General features: G+C 46.2%; 1 protein-coding gene across 7 annotated transcripts in view; it reads left to right on the top strand.

Annotated features, from left to right (window-relative positions):
- The first annotated feature begins 5,170 nt into the window (after nt 1-5,170).
- Nucleotides 5,171-14,024, top strand: part of CALCOCO2 (calcium binding and coiled-coil domain 2) — a 33,362-nt gene continuing 24,508 nt past the window's right edge. For 5 of the 7 annotated variants that reach the window (XR_004269570.1, XR_004269569.1, XM_032279904.1 and 2 more), the window contains exon 1: nt 5,171-5,280. The gene's annotated coding sequence lies outside the window, so the exon portion shown is untranslated. The remainder of the gene's footprint in view (nt 5,281-14,024) is intronic. The other 2 variants (XM_032279907.1, XM_032279906.1) reach the window with 1 other exon arrangement.

Raw genomic sequence — 14,024 nt, forward strand, 5'->3', positions numbered from 1 at the left:
ATATATATTGTCTGGGTACCATGGCTCATGCCTGTAATTCCAGCACTTTGGGAGGCCAGCACAAGCGGATTGCTTGAGTCCAGGAGTTCAAGACCAGCCTGGGCAACATGGAGAAACCACCGTGCCCGGCCTTTTATTTGTTTGTTTGTTTTTTAGATGGAGTGTTGCTCTTGTTGACCAGGCTAGAGTGCAATGGCACGATCTTGGCTCCCTGCAACCTCCACCTCCTGGGTTCAAGCGATTCTCCTGCCTCAGCCTCCTGAGTAGCCAGGATTACAGACATGCGCCATCCTGTATTTTGTATTTTTAGTAAAGACAGGGTTTCTCCATGTTGGTCAGACTGGTTTTGTCAAACTCCTGACTTAGGTGATCCGCCTGTCTTGGGCTCCCAAAATGCTGGGATTACAGGCGTGAGCCACTGTGCCTGGCTTGGTTGGATATTTTTATGGTTCTTTCTTTCTTTTTTCTTCTTTTTTGAGACGTAGTCTCCCTCTGTCACGCAGGCTGGTATGCAGTGGTGCAATTTCAGCTCACTGCAATCTCCACCTCCCAGGTTAAAGCAATTCTTCTGCCTCAGCCTCCCAGGTAGTTGGGACTATAGGCACCTGCCACCAGGCCCGGTTAATTTTTTGTATTTTTAGTAGAGACCAGGTCTCATCGTGTTAGCCAGGATGGTCTCTATCTCCTGACCTTGTGATCCACTCACCTCGGCCTCCCAAAGTGCTGGGATTACAGGCCTGAGTCACTGTGCCCGGTCAGTTATTTCTTGATTATATGCTAAACAAGGGGTGGATAATTCATGAGTTTTCTGGGAAAGGGGTGAGAAATTCCTGGAACTAAGAGTTTTTTTGCCTTTTTAGACCCTATAACTTAACATTGTGATGTTGCCATGGCATTTGTAAACTGTCATGGCGCTGTTAGGAGTGTCTTTTAGCATGCTAATGAACTATAATTACAGTATAATGAGCAGTGAGGACGACCAGAAGTCACTTTCATCACCATCTTGGTTTTGGTGGGTTTTGGCTGGCTTCTTTACTGCAAACTGTTTTATCAGCAAGGCCTTTATGACCTGTATCTTGTGCCAATCTCCTATCTCATCCTGTGACTAAGAATGCCTAACCTCCTGGGAATGCAGCCCAATAGGTCTCAGCCTTATTTTAGCCAGCCCCTATTCAAGATGAAGTCACTCTGGTTCAAACGCCTCTGACACTGTCTCTTTAAAAAAAAAAAAAAAAAAGTAAAGTGGACAGTACTAGAGACAAAATGCTATGTTTAAATCCTTCTGATGGCATTTATTAGCTGTGTGAGTGTGGGAAAATAATTGTATGTCTCTAAGCCTCACTTTTCTCCTCTATAAAATGCAAATAATAAAAGTGCTTCCCCGGGCCAGGCACGGTGGCTCACACCTGTAATCCCAGCAGTTTAGGAGGCTGACGAGGGCGGATCACAAGGTCAAAAGATCAAGACGATCCTGGCCAACATGGTGAAACCCCGTCTTTACTAAAAATACAAAAATTAGCCCAGTGGGGTGATGTGCGCCTGTAGTCCCAGCTACTTGGGAGGCTGAGGCAGGAGAATCGCTTGAACTTGGAGGCGGAGGTTACAGTAAGCGGAGATCATGAGACTGTAGTCCAGCCTGGCGACAGAGCAAGACTCCATCTCTAAATAAATTAATAAATTAATTAAAATAAAAAATTGGCCCTGCCCAGTGTCTCATGCCTGTAATCCCAGCATTTTGAGAGGCTGAGGCCGGTGGATCACCGGGTCAGGAGTTCAAGACCAGTCTGACCAACGCGGTGAAACCCTGTCTCTACTAAAAATACAAAAATTAGCCAGGCATGATGGCTCACACCTGTAATCCCAGCTACTCAGGAGGCTGAGTTTTTTGTTTGTTTGTTTGTTTATTTTTGAGACACAGTCTCCCTCTGTCACCCAGGCTGGAGTGCAGTGGCACAATCTCGGCTCAATGCAATCTCTGCCTCCCGGGTTCAATCGATTCTTCTTCCTCAGCCTCCCGAGTAGCTGTGATTACAGGTGCCCACTACCATGCCCAGCCTTGACCTTCATTTTTAATTTACTGAAATAGTTACCATTTAATATAGACAATAAGCTGTGTGGGTGCAAATGGTTTTCGTTCTCAGTGCTTTCAGAAAATCTAATAAGTAAAATTAAGGGAAACGTATCCAGGATCCTGAGGGCAATTGTCCCTGCAGATAGAGTTTAAAATGAAAGATATTATTTTGGTAACTCAGAAGGTGATTTGAACTTTAGACAGATGACCCACTTCCTGGTTTACTCATCATTCCCCACCATCCATTCATCTCAGTTGAATGCCACCAGTCTTGTGAGGAAGCAGATTAGGAATGCTCATTCCCTGCCTGAAATCTAGAGCTGCTTCACAGGCATAAATTTTCTGGTTAGATGGCACAGAAACATTTCTTTCCACATTTAGACAGTGGAAGAAGGGGAACTTCTGAATTTAATCTTCCATAGACAGCATGTACAGTGTTTAACATCTTCTGGATGTTAAAGAAAAAAATATTTTACCACTTGTAAAAATGGCAAGGAAGAATTTATTCAGGACCAAAGGGGAGATTATGCTCCACTCTGAATACAATGAGGACAAGTGGGATTCATAGCCAACAATCAGAGTGAGGGGTCACTGGATGGAAAATTACTAAAAGGAGATGGTTGTTAAACCGATGGTTTAACAAGACGGTTCTTGTTAAACTGACAGGACTCTTGTTGAAGGCAGGCCAGGGTGATTAGATATTAAGGGTTCTTACTTAGCAGAATTCTTTTCTTACTGAGTTTACTCTTTTTTTTTGTTTTGTTTTGAGACAGGGTCTCACTCTGTCTCCCAGGCTGGAGTGCAGTGGTGTGATTGCAGCCTCCACCTCCCAGGCTCAAGTGATCCCGCTACCTCAGCCTCCTGATTGGCTGGGACTATAGGCGCACACCTCCACGTCCAGCTAATTTTTTTATTTTTTTGTAGAGATGGGGTCTCCCCATCTTTTCCATGCTGATCTGAAACTTCTGGGCTCAAGAGATCTCCCACCTCAGCCACCCAAAGTGTTGGGATTACAGGTGTGAGCCACCATGCCTGGCCATGAGTTTATTCTTTTTTTTTTTTTTTTTTTTTGAGATGGAGTTTCGCTCTTGTTGCCCAGTCTGGAGTGCAATGGCATGATCTCGGCTCACTGCAACCTCCACCTCCCGGGTCCAAGCAATTCTTCTGCTTCAACCTCTCAAGTAGCTGAGATTGCAAGCATGCTCCACCAGGCCTGGCTAATTTTGTATTTTTAGTAGAGACGGTGTTTCTCCATGTTGGTTAGGCTGGTCTCGAACTCCTGACCTCAGGTGATCCACCAGCCTTGGCCTCCCCAAGCACTGGGATTACAGGGGTGAGCCACCACGTCCGGCAGAGTTTATTCTTAACTAAGAACACTACGCTGACAGAATTAACTCTAAAAAACGATTTCTTAGTAGAGAATGGTAAGACCCATAAACCCAGTCTGACCAACATGGTGAAACCCTATTTCTACTAAAAATACAAAAATTAGCTGGGCATAGTGGTGGGTGCCTGTAATCCCAGCTACTCAGGAGGCTGAGGCAGGAGAATCGCTTGAACCCGGGAGGCAGAGGTTGCAATGAGCCAAGATTGCGCCATTGCACTACAGCCTGGGTAACAAATCAAGACTCCATCTCAAAAAAATAAAAACCACAAACAAGGGGACCCAGGAAGATTGCTGTGTCTCCTTTAAGACAGGTGGGAGGCATGTCCAACGGCCAAAGAGGGTCTCATCTGTTAATATAAGATCCTTGGGTGGGGGCGTGGTGGCTCATGCATGTAATCCCAGCACTTTGGGAGGCTGAGGCAGGTGAATGACCTGAGGTCAGGAGTTCGAGACCTGTTTGGCCAAAATGGTGAAACCCTGTCTCTACTAAAAATACAAAAATCAGCCAGGTGTGGTGGCGGGTGTCTGCAATCCCAGCTACTCTGGAGGCTGAGGCAGGAGAATAGCTTGAACCCAGGAGGTGGCGGCTGCCTTAAAGCTGAGATAGTACCACTGCACTCCAGCCTGGGTGACAGAGCAAGATTCCATCTAAAAAAAAAAAAAAGACCCTTGGCTTATACCTGTAATCCCAGCACTTTGGGATGCTGAGGCGGGAGGATCATTTGAGGTGAGGAGTTCAAGACCAGCCTGGCCAACATGGTGACACTCTGTACTAAAAATACAAAAAAATGAGCCATGTGTGGTGGTAATGCCCCTGTAATCCCAGCTACTCGGGAGCCTGAGGCATAAGAATAGCTTGAATTTGGGAGGCAAAGGGTGCAGTGAGCCGAGATCACGAGGCTACCCTCCAGCCTGGGCAACAGAGTAAGACCCTGTCTCAAAAACATAAAAAAGACTCAGTGAAGTAGTGTTCAGTGAAGCCAGGAGAAAAATGAAGATGACCTCTTATTTATTTATTATTATTTTTTTTTCTGCTTCATCCGCCATTACCTGAAGCAGAAGATGACCTCTTAATGGCCCTTCAAATGTATAAAGCTTTCTTGCTCAGTACTGAAAGACACAAAAGTCTAGGCTGGGTGTGGTGACTCAGGCTTGTAATCCCAACAGTTTGGGAGGCCGAGGCAGATGGATCTTTTGAGCCCAGGAGTTCAAGACCAGACTGGGTAACATGGCAAAACCCTGTCTCTACTAAAAATACAAAAATTAGCCTGGCGTGGTGGCAGGCACCAAGTGACCACCGTGGTTGTCCCAGCTACTCAGTAGACTGAAGTGGGAGGATCACCTGAACCAGGGAGGTCCGGGCTGCAGTGAGCCGTGTTTGCGCCACCGCACTCCAACCTGGACGACAGAAAAAGAAAAAAAAAAAAAGAGATCGCGCCCAGGCTGGAGTGCAGCGGCGCGATTTCGGCTCACTGTACCTTCTGCCAAGTTCAAGCTATTCTCATGCCTCAAAGTTTAAAAGAAAAAAAAAAGTGAACAGCTCCTTCAAGGGGATGAAATAGGTTTCTTTGGGTGAGATTACTGCCCAGGACTTAGGAGAGCTGTCCAGGACTTAGAAGAGCCGTCCAGGGCAGCTGACCACGCCTGGGGCCAGGTCACCTGAGCACTACAAGTCCCAGCAAGCGTCGCGCGGGGGGCGGGGCTTGCTGACCGTTGTGACGTTGTGGGCGGGGCCGGGCGGGCTCTCCCTCGGGTGCTTAGCCCCGCCCCCGTCCCGCTCCCTGCCCTTTTTCTGCCGCGCCGCTGCTGGCTCCTGTCCCTGGTGAGTGCCTCAAGTGGAAAGGGGCAGTTAGGGCCTCGGGTGCCCACATTCAGACTTGCAGTCCCGAGAAGGGGCCACGGGGGTAGAGGTGCGGCCGGTTTCTGTTCTCACCGCAGTTCACTCTCTGGGGTGATAGTGGGAGTGGCGTCCTGAAGGCCCTGGAGCCCCGCGGCCCGGGAAGATTGCGGGGCAGTTTTGTCCAGCGGTGGGCAGCGCTGCAGTGCTGTGGCCGGGTGGGAGGCTCCTCTGGCAGAAGAGACACCCCTGGCGGTGATGAGGGTCTTGAGGCGGCAAGCCGCCCTGCGGGTCGTGGCGTCCCGTCCCCTTCCGCTGGCCCAGGCTGTGGTGGTTCCGTAATCCCTCGCCTGGATGTCATCGCCGTTGGCCTCCAGGCGGAGGTGGGACCTTACTGCGTCACTCTGGGCAAGTTACTTTCTCTTTGGGCCTCAGTGTCCCCTTTTACGAGTAGGTTTGATCCCTGAAGCGCCTTGCCTTTTGCATTCTGCAACTGTCAGAGAAGGCGTTGTAGGCAGCATATAAGGAGAGGAGGTGTCCTGACCTGCTTCTTCACAGTTGACCCATTGCCCCTCCACCACTAGCCCAGCTTAGTTTGGGAGCTAATGTTCGCACTCGTGTATGATTTCAACCCCACTGGACATGTTAACTCTTTTTCTATCACTTGGATTCGTGCTTCAGATACAAGCCAACAAGTGGCCATGTTTGGAGCTGAGTAGAATGTGGATAATGTAACTTATTTCTATTATTGGAAACATCATTGCAACCAGGACTTTATGTAGTAGGTCTTTGTAGCTTATGGAGAACACATGATTAAGGAATAGCCAGATGGCTCAGTTTCTCAGGTGTTTTCAAGGGACCTGGAAACTCTATCCTTTAGCAGACGTGACAGCTGTGGAGTGGTAAGGGCCTTGAGAAAGGTAGTCAATAATCCTGAGTTACCTGGCGCTAACAGGTCATATTGTCTTTCAAGTCATATAGTACATCTGTGGCTCTTTCAAAATTTAGTTTGGCTGGCGGGCGCGGTGGCTCAACACCTATAATCTCAGCACTTTGGGAGGCCCAGGTGGGCTGATCACCTGAGGTCAGGAGTTCAAGACCAGCCTGGCAAGCATAGCAAAACCCTGTCTCTACTAAAAACACAAAAATTAGCCGGGTGTGGTGGCGGGCGCCTGTAATCCCAGCTGCTTGGGAGGCTGAGGCAGAAGAACCACTTGGACCCGGGCGGTGGAGGGCGCAGTGAGCTGAGATGGTACCACTGCACTCCCAGCTGAGCAATACAGTGAGACTCCGTCTCAAAAAACAAAAACCAAACAAAAAATTAATTTGGCAGTATGTATTGATAGAACGTCATGTATCCGTAATTTTTTTTAATTATTATTTTTTGTGTTTGACAGAGTTTTGCTCTTGTTGCCCAGGCTGGAGTGCAATGGTGCGATCTCCGCTCACTGCCTTCCACCTCCCGGGTTCAAGCAATTCTCCTGCCTCAGCCTCCCAAGTAGCTGGGATTACAGGCATGCACCACCACGCCCAGCTAACTTTGTATTTTTAATAGAGATGGGGTTTCTCCATGTTGGTCAGACTGATTTCAAACTCCTGACCTCAGGTGATCTGCCTGCTTCAGCCTCCCAAAGTGCTGGGATTGCAGGTGTGAGCCACCACACTGGCCTGTAATTTCTTTTTGAAGATGAAAAGAGAGTTAAATGAGATCTTTCACTTCTTTTTTCCTTTACTAAGGATCATCAGTATAGCAAGATCCTTAGAGATTTTCTACCCTGAGCCATGCATTTTACTGATGAGGAAACAGGCCAGAAAGGGGCAGTGTGACTTGGCCAAGGTCTCGGAGTGGCAGAACTAAGATAGGAGCCCAGCTCCCTTGGCTGTTAGCCTAGTCCCCTTTCCACCACACTTCAAACACTGCCACTGCCCGTGCCACAGGGACATGGCATGTGAGAATCACCCCTGTCAAGGGAAAAGTGGATGGTCTCAGTAAAATGGAGATTAGTACACAGGTTTGAGCTGCTCAGAGTTTCCAGTTGCCCGCACCTGATGTCCCAGAACTATTTTTTCCATCTTCCCCTTGAACTGGTGCCGGCCCTGTGGTGGTGTGGATGAGATGAGGGTCTGTTTAGAACAAGCTGGACAGCAAATTCAGACAGTTGTTAATAAGTAGTAATAAAGGCCTCCTGGGGTGTAAAATTTTTGTAAGGCGCCCTGAAACATTTTCATATTTTAGGTAAGGGTCTAGAATGGACTTGGAAATTGTGGGCGGGAACAAGTAGCTCAATAATTTGAAGACCAGTGATTGTGTCTTTGCTTTTGCAACCTGTTTCAGGGCCATCTACACACACTCATAGTATCCACTGCCAGTATTCTTTAATACTGGTTATGTGTAAGCATCTGGTTATGCTGGGGCCATCGAGAAATGGGATTCAAATCAGTTCATCCATTTTTGCTAATTGCTAATCATTTAGAAAGAAAAGTAAGCAGAGGGCCGGCGAGGTGGCTCAGGCCTGTAATCCCAGCACTTTGGGAGGCCACAGTGGGTGGATCACAAAGTCAGGAGTTCGAAACCAGCCTGCAACATCATGAAACCCCATCTCTACTAAAAATACAAAAATTAGCCCGTCATGGTGGCATGCGCCTGTAGTCCCAGCTACCTTGGAAGGCTGAGGCAGGAGAATCGCTTGAAGCAAAGGTTGTGGTAAGCCTAGATCACACCACTGCACCCCAGCCTGCGCAACAGAGCAAGACTGCATCTCAAAAAAAAAAAAAAATAGAAAAGTAAGCAGAAAGATAAAGGACCCCTTCAATTAAATTGAGTTTGACTTTTACTTATCTTTGTTTTTCCTGTTCTCAAATGAAGAATTGATTTGCATTTCTTTCTTGGCTGTGGAAGTATTTGATTTCCTTCTGTGAACTAAGCTGTAGTCTTCATTTCTCTTGAAACATATGCCCACTGGTATAAAAGGCTAATGTAAAAATGTTGGCCATTTAAAAACTTTTCTGCTAGAAAGACTATCAGTGTAGTTTGCAGATGCAGTTAGAAAGAGCAGAAGTAGGCTGGGCGCGGTGGCTCACATCTATAATACCAGCACTTTGGGAGGCCAGGGTGGGTGGATCGCCTAAACCCAGAAGTTCAAGACCAGCCTGGGCAACATGGCAAAACCCCGTCTCTACAAAAATACAAACATTAGCCAAGCATGTGTCGAGGGTCCCAGCTACTCCCACTCCCACTGAGGTTGATATCTTGAGCCAGGGATGTCAAGGTTGCAGTGAGCCACATTCATGCCATTGTACTACTCCGGCCTGGATGACAAAAAGAGACCCTGTGTCAAAAAAAAAAAAAAAAAAAAAAAAAAAGCAAGAGCAGAAGTAGAACTGGCTTCTGTTCCTTTTCTTCAGGAAGACATAAGAGGATCTATGTCCTCATGGAACAGCACTGGGAGTAGTATATTAGGCTTGAAAAGCTCATTAGAATGAAAATGTGTCAGGTTTTCTTGGAAGGTAGGAGACAGTTCAGGGGACTCATTTAAAAATACTTTCCTATTATTGCCTGCTCCTCTGAGGTCCCTAATCCTTTTGGAAACTGAGCTGGAAAAAGGTAATGACTATGTCAGAGGCCAAATAAAGTTGCTTCTGACAGTTTGTAGAATCTGTGCATTATTTTCCCCATGCTTGATTGTTTTGTTTTTGAAAATCCTTATTTGTTTTCTCTGTTTACTTCTTATGTGGCCAATCTTTGATTTGAGTGTAGGAATAAGGAATTGGGTAGCATACCACTTTATAATTTCTAGAGGACCTAACTCATCCCACTAATTTTTCATAACTCAGTAGTTCTCTGGGCTTCTAAATTTAACTTTTGCTCTTCTTACATTTCTTCTCTTTTCCTTACCTCTGTGAATTGCTGCCAAATTAGACATGGATGATAGACAGGTTCTATAGTGGGAAAGACGGTTAAAGGAGGGGAAGTTGATGCTTAAGTCATTTTAATTTTCATGGGCCAGGTGTAGTGACTCATGCCTGTAATCACAGCACTTTGGAGGCCAGTGCAGGAGGATTGCTTGAGTCCAGGAATTTGAGACCAGCCTGGGTAACGCAGGGAGACCCCATCTCTACAAAAATACAAAAATTCAAAAATTAGCTGGGCATGGTGGTGCATACCTATAGTTCCAGCTACTTGGGAGGTTGAGGTGGAGGATCACTTGAGCGTGGAAGGTTGGGCTGCAGTGAGCCATGGCTGTGCCACTGTACTCCAGCCTGGGTGACAGAGTGAGACCCTACTTCCCCCAACAAAAATAATAATTTTCTTTACATACCTTCCCTTCCCTGTCCACATATACTCATTTCTAGACTACTTTCTCAGAAGGGTAATTTCCCAAGCCATTGTTGGATCCCATTTCTCCCAGGAATTTTATCACTTGGAGGAAGGGAAGACTAAAGATTACTGACCTTACAACTCAGTAGATGCCCTCCCTCCGGGAAAAGCTGGAGTACTTCCTCACTGACCAAGTTCGGGTTGGTATGGTTATCTTCTAGTTTACTCATTGCACTTTGTGTCCATAGCTTGGTAAAAAGGAAAGAAGAGGGCTGGGCAAGGTGGCTCGCACCCGTAATCCCAGCACTTTGGGAGGCTGAGGTGGGCGGATCACCTGAGTTCGGGAGTTCAAGACCAGCCTGACCAACAGGGAGAAACCCCATCTGTAGTAAACATATAAAATTAGCCAGGTATGGTGATGAATGCCTGTAATCCCACCTATTTGGGAGGCTGAGGCAGGAGAATCATTTGCACCCAGGAGGCGGAAGTTGCAGAGTGAGCCAAGATCCTGCCATTGCACTCTAGCCTGGACAAGAAGAGCAAAATTCTGTCTCAAAAAAAAAAAAAAGGCCGGGCGCGGTGGCTCAAACCTGTAATCCCAGCACTTTGGGAGGCCGAGGCGGGTGGATCACGAGGTCAAGAGATCGAGACCATCCTGGTCAACATGGTGAAACCCCATCTCTACTAAAAATACAAAAAATTAGCTGGGCGTGGTGGCGTGTGCCTGTAATCCCAGCGACTCAGGAGGCTGAGGCAGGAGAATTGCCTGAACCCAGGAGGCGGAGGTTGCGGTGAGCCGAGATCGCGCCATTGCACTCCAGCCTGGGTAACAAGAGCGAAACTCCGTCTCAAAAAAAAAAAAAACCAAAAAATGAAAGGAGAAGCCATCTCTCCAGTCTGCTTGCCTCCTCAACCCCTTCCCCAGTCTTGGCAGAGGAGAATTTTAACCTTATTTCAAGAATGGTAGAGTTCTCAGTACCCTGAGTGCCATTGGATGCCCTCTGAGTCCCTTCTGGGAAGGTGATGAGACCTCTGAAATGGGAAACTCCACAGGATCTTGTGCATTTTTGATAAGCAAGGAACCAAAGCTGTTGACTTTTCCAGACAGATGATTAGGTTTTCAGATGAATGAAAAGAGCTGGGGGGGGATCGCTTCTCGGCCTTTTGGCTAAGATCAAGTGTGAAAAGAGCTAGGGTTTCCTTTGACTATACACTCAAACCTCAGAACATGAGCTCTTTCGTGTTGAATATATATGTGCTGTCCTTCCTCAGTGTTCTGCTTATAAGCTAACTTAGATTGGTTGTTTTTCTTTTCTTTTTCTTTCTTTCTTTTTTTTTTTTTTTTTTTTTTGAGATGGAGTTTTTGCTCTTGTTGCCCAGGCTGAAGTACAATGGTGTGATCTCTACTCACTGCAACCTCCACCTCCCAGGTTCAAGTGATTCTCCTTCCTCAGCCTCCCAAGTAGCTGGGATTACAGGCATCTGCCGCCACAACGGGCTAATTTTTGCATTTTTAGTAGAGACAGGTTTTCACCATGTTGGTCAGGCTGTTCTTGAACTCCTGACCTCAGGTGATCCACCCTCCTTGGCCTCCCAAAGTGTTGAGATTACAGGCATGAGCCACCGTGCCCTGCCAGATTGGTTGTTTTTCTAGTAATGAAAGAAAGGCTGTTCCGAGCCACCCATCCCCTTGGCTGGTCTTGCCTTTCAGAGTAGCATCCATTTTCACAACAGCTTGCCAGAGTTTGAGTGTGCGGAAGCTGGGTAATGGAGTGTGAATTTGATGGGTTCTTAAGGAAATCAAATCTGTGCCTTTTGTTTTTTTGGCACTGTGGCACTTGAACCAGCCATGCCAGCTGAACCAGCCATACCAAGAAGTGACTTAGCACTCGGAGATTATCATCTACTCACCCTATTCTAGAAAATAGAAAGCTGAGAAACAGCAGCTTCTCCAAGGGTAACCAACAAATTAAGAGGACTTTAAAAAATAGGTCGGTCGCAGTGGCTCAAGCCTGTAATCCCAGCACTTTGGGAGGCCAAGGCAGGACGATCACGAGGTCAAAGATCAAGACCATCCTGGCCAACATGGTGAAACTCCGTCTCTACTAAAAATACAAAAATTAGCTGGGCATGGTGGCATGCACCTGTAGTCCCAGCTACTGGAGAGGCTGAGGCAGGAGAATCACTTGAACTTGGAAGGGGGAGGTTGCAGTGAGCTGAGATTGTGCCACTGCACTCCAGCCTAAGTGACAGGGCAAGACACCATCTCAAAAAAAAAATAAAATAAAAATAAAACACACAGTCTCTTAGCCCCAGAGTCACCCTTACCATTGTTTACCTACTTTTTTACTTTTTGATGAATGATGTGCTTGTTAGTTCGTTTATCCAACAAATACTTAATCAGTGATTATTACACCTTAGGCAGTGTGTTATATATATACCATGGTGACAGTGTTGTAAAGGAAAAGAAATGAGAGTAAGGTACTTAGGTTAACTGAGGGGCAGGCCTTTTTTTTTTGAGACGGAGTTTTGCTGTTTTTGCCTAAGCTGGAGTGCAGTGGCACGATCTTGGCTCATTGAAACCTGCGTCTCCTGGGTTCAAGCGATTCTCCTGCCTCAGCCTCCCAGCTAGCTGGGATTACAGGCACATGCCACCAAGCCTGGCTAGTTTTTTGTATTTTTAGTAGAAGCAGGGTTTCACCATAATAGCCAGGCTGGTCTCAAATTCCTAACCTTAGGTGATCTGCCCTGCCTTGGCCTCCCAAAGTGCTGGAATTACAGGCATGAGCCACCACACCCAGCCAATTTCACTCTTATCTAAGTGTTCATGATCCTGGAAAGGACAAGTTAAGTGATTTTACATGCACAGATAAATTGGTGCTCCAGGTTAGGACGGAAGGGATATGCTGGCCTCCATATGACTGGAGACCACTTGGAAATAAAGGATCTGCAAGCAGAGAAACCTCCCTGCCCACTCTCCCATAGCATCCAAGAGAAGCCCTCATTATATAGGTAACAGCTTGTCCTAGAGAAAAGTCTTGACCTAGATTGGAATGTGACCTCTCACCGACCTTTGAAAACCTCTTTTGAGCTGGTCACAGTGGCTCACGCCTGTAATCCCAGCATTTTAGGAGGCTGAGGCAGGTGGATCACCAGAGGTCAGGAGTTTAAGACCAGCCTGTCCAACATGGTGAAAACCCATCTCTACTAAAAATACAAAAAATTAGCCGGGTATGGTGGCGTGCATCTGTAGTCCCAGCTACTTGGAAGGCTGAGGCAGGAGAGTCACCTGAACACTGGAGGCGGAGGTTGCAGTGAGCTGAGATTGCACCACTGCACTCCAGCCTGGGTGACAGAGCGAGACTCCGTCTCAAAAAAAAAAAAGAAACACCTTTTGAGGTTTGAGGTTGAGGATGTGGCTAAACTATGTCACAAACCAAAAAGTCAATGCATTTTTTTAGTTCCTTAGCTCAATTTCAATAATGGACAGTTTAGTGCTTCAAAGTCCCATTGCCTTCTTTTTGAAAAAAACTGACCACTGGGGAGTTGAAGAGCAGGCCTGGTTGCTTAGACTTCAAAGTAAAATCACTAAATAGGCAGGATGGGGCTGGAAGAAGTATTATGGTTGTTTGAGGGCAGTCTTGTTTTTTGGTTATTGTACTTACGTATTTTTAGAAATTATATGTGTGTCTGTATGTGCACACAATCTTCCAGCATATACCAATAGCTGAATTTGTAAAGTATCATGTAGTATTTGCATGTATATAGCTCTTTCTTCATCTGCTGTGTACAGCTGAAATTTTTTTCATGTCCTGGTAAAACCTTAAGTTGAGAATTATGGACTCACTAAATGTTAGACCAGATAGTTATTTAGAAAACAGTGCATGGGACTTGTTTAAGGGGCAGGAAGTATTAGGTGTCAACAATTCAAAACACTTTGTTTCTGTTTTTTTTTGTTTTGTTTTTTGTTTTATTTAAAAAAATTTTTTTTTTTTTTTTTTAAGACAGGGTTTCACCATGTTGGTCAGGCTGGTCTTGAACTCCCAACCTGAGGGGATCCGTCCGCCTTGGCCTCCAAAGTGCTTGGATTACAGGCATGAGGCCCACACCTGGCCAACACTTTGTTTCTTTTATGTACTGTTTTTGCCTCCAAAATGGTTTTCTATTCTTTTTTTTTTTTCCTTTTTTTTTTTTTTTTTTTTTTAGACGGAGTCTTGCTCTGTTGCTCAGGCTAAGTGCAATGGCACATGATCTTGGCTGACTGCAACCTCTGCCTCCTGGGTTCAAGTGATTCTTCTGCCTCTTGAGTAGCTGGGAATACAGGCAACTGCCATCACGCCCAGTTATTTTTTTTTTCTTTAGTAGAGATGGGGTTTCACCATGTTGGCCAGGTTGGTCTTGAACTCCCGAC

This window comes from Sapajus apella, unplaced genomic scaffold, assembly GCF_009761245.1.
Source record: "Sapajus apella isolate SASKATOON/1434 unplaced genomic scaffold, GSC_monkey_1.0 scaffold12, whole genome shotgun sequence".
NCBI classification, from domain to species: domain Eukaryota; kingdom Metazoa; phylum Chordata; class Mammalia; order Primates; family Cebidae; genus Sapajus; species Sapajus apella.